The 3158-nt window shown below is 47.2% G+C and overlaps 1 pseudogene; it reads right to left on the reverse strand.

Moving 5' to 3' along the window:
* Positions 1–288: 288 nt before the first annotated feature.
* Positions 289–2282, reverse strand: LOC134949847 (NEDD4-like E3 ubiquitin-protein ligase WWP1; annotated as a pseudogene).
* Between the last annotated feature and the right edge of the window lie 876 nt (positions 2283–3158).

Here is a 3158-nt window from a genome sequence, read left to right on the forward strand (position 1 = left end):
ATGCCTGTCTAAGAGGCATGCGCGTCCCAGACATGCACGCTGTTGCTCCTAACAAGGCGCGATCGCAGAAAGATGTAGCCACGATGAGCATGGCTGTATCTATTAATAAAATAATTCACCAATCCCAAATCTTGCAGGACTCTACCTATAAACTCAGGCCTCAGAAGAAGACCTTAGAACAAAAGGCCTTCTCCTGATTAATATAATACCTATACGGTATCTGGGGTGTTGCCAGTAGCTGTAATCCCTAGGTTTCCTGTTTGGCGTTCCCAGGTATTTCCATGTTCTTCACTTAAATCCAAATCCTTCTGTCTCCTGTAATGCAAACAGTGTATTTGCCTTCATCTGCTCATAGGTCTTACAAGGAGGTAAGTACAGGCTATTATAACATGTATGGCATCCTGGCAGAAATTATTTTCTCCCATTTTTGGCAATGTAGAATTTTTTGGTACCATTTCTTACCATCAATTCTGCAAAGTCACACAGAGGTAAGCTGCTGCTGGTGGTCACAAACTTCAGCAAATGTATTTGGTCCTTGTTGTCAATCTCATTGACAAACTGCCAGAACCAGGTGACCTGTTTGCTTTTCTGTGTGTAGCGTTGATAGACCCTGTTTCTCTACCAGTCCAAAACGTGTATGTATTGTACGCCACACAGCATCACCTTCAACTCCTTTTCTTGTAAGCACTACAGCCACTGCTGGGAACGAGGGGGGAATGAGCCACTGCTCATCTGATCTTCCCCTCTGGACCTCTGGATAATATCCACTCAGTCATCAGACCAATGTACTCTTTCTTACTGGCCTCAGTAACCCGGATGCTTGCTCCGTCTGGCTTCAGGTCGTGGGATGTGACTCCTCCTAGCATGTCCGTGCTTGTAGAAAAGAACATCCTCAAGTTGAGTCATCAAAATAAGTGCCCCTAATCTACGTGATAGACCTGTAGAACTGAGGGTCAATGGCCTTCAGGTCTGCGATGGTGAGCTTCTTTCCCAGCATCCGCCTATAGAATGGCAGAGAAAAGCCTTTTGGTGATGTGTCTACAATGGAACAAAGCCATGGAAATACATGGAAATAAAGTGGCCCATAAATGTGAAGGTGGGCAGTTGGCCTGGGATGATGCTGAAAGCTGAGTTTATATGGAGCGCATTGCTTTCACCATCACATTCACAGAGCCCATAGTTGGGATTCAGGAGTTCCTGTGAAAGTGCAAGAAACCAGTCTCTTGCTAAGCCTCCATAATTCAGCCCTTCTTCCCCTCTGAACACTACAGTACATACAGATGTCTCCTTAACTCATACGGCTTCAACATCATAATTTGATGGAAGGAGTCGAATATTATCCACCTTGACACCGTAAAGTTAGCATAGCTTGGCAATGCGTTAGACTGGCACAAATATTACAAATGATCTAGTCTCCAGAGAAAGCTGCCCAGACCTTTATTTGCTGGCCCTTGTGTTATTTGACTATGAGGATCTTCACACTGTGTGGTTTTTGTGCAATGGTTCACATTCACATTGCACTATCCATTTGGGGAGTCTTGCTGATGAAGCTGCGTAGACTCCATGGTGGGCCTTGTGCATATTGGGGTCCTGGTGTTTTGGTTCACATAGAAAGGCCTTCCATGTCTGGTATCTCTTTACTCCCAACCAGGTGGTAAAGGCGGATCCCACGTTGTGGTCTTAGTGTTATGGTAATATATAAAGAATGTACAATGAGGATCCCTCCTCAGCTCCCATCCAGCTGACAGATGCTCTGTAGTGGCCCTAGGCTGCAGTCTCACATGACACACTGGGGTAGTAATGGCGGATTGCCTGGAACTGGTGGCATCAGCTATTAAAGGTGCATCTGACGTTGTTATAAGTTCAGGCGCAGCAATGGCAGCAGATGTAGAATGTGCTAGGGTATCTGCCATGTTACTTGTAGCATCCTCCCAGGCTCCTGCAGGAGCTGCTGCAGCTTCATCACGTGACACACTGTTGCTTCCTGGTGCAGAAATAGCAGCAGATGTGGAAGGTGCTGGTGCATCTGCCGTGTCACTTGTAGTGTCTTTGCTTACTGATGTGGAGAATGCTGCAGGAGCTGGTACAGCTTCCTCAAAAGGCACACTATTGGCTTCTGACACAGCACTTACACCATTATTGGCTGCTGGCGCTGTAGAACCAGATGATGTGGGGACAATCAGTCCATCCAGAAAAACGGTCAGCTCACCACTTTGCACAATGCCGCATTTTCCTTCCAATGACAGTGGGAATTGCTCTACAACTCTTTTGCAATTTTCCATGGTGTCTGTTGAATGCTTGCTTCGGGTCTAGGACAGTTTTGACCAGAAAGGATTCAGTTTACAAAGCATGCTGGCTCCATATCCTAACTTCCAGGGTTATGTGTGGTGTTGTGGTCACAGTCAGGGCCGGTGCAAGGTTTATCAGCACCCTAGGCAAATCAACAGCAAACCCCCCCCCCCCCCCCACCCCACTACTCAGCAAAATACGGAGCCCCTCAGGAGAAAATGTTCGGACACGGCATCTCTTACAAGTTTCACAGCCACCGCCTGATAATTTAGTGGTTTGGGTATTATGGTTAGTTTCGGGGATGGGGTTAGGGTATTAGGGCTATTACTGTATATTAGGGTTGATTTTCCACTTTGGGTTAAGGTATTAAAGTTAGGTGTAATGATTAGCCACAAATATTATGTATCCCTGCAATGTAAGAAGGAGGGACCACAGTAGGTATCTCTGATACCTGCTGCAATCCCTCCACTGCCGCTCGCAGCCGCATCCCCTATACTGTAGGTTTCTTTGGGGGATGCGATGCTGACAGATTTACCACTCTTTTCATTGCGGTAGCCCGTGGTAGCCTATGGGCTACACTTTGTGGGATGTAGTTCTGGCAGGGTTTCCCAGGAACCCTCTGCCGGAAATGGCCGCTGTGCATGGTGGTCACCTTGTCAGCGCATGTGCAGCAGCCCGCACCACACTCGGTGCTTTGCAGGGACAGGCTCCTTTTGGAGCCAGGTGATACATACACCTGATATGATCGCATTCTGCAATGCGATCCTGGGCGCTAATATCGTGCTCAGGTTACATTGCAAATATGATCATGGATAAATGGGTCCCCAAGGGAGCAGTGTGGGATGTATCGGGAACATAGGGAGCAGTCT

This window comes from Pseudophryne corroboree, chromosome 8, assembly GCF_028390025.1.
Source record: "Pseudophryne corroboree isolate aPseCor3 chromosome 8, aPseCor3.hap2, whole genome shotgun sequence".
Taxonomy (NCBI): domain Eukaryota; kingdom Metazoa; phylum Chordata; class Amphibia; order Anura; family Myobatrachidae; genus Pseudophryne; species Pseudophryne corroboree.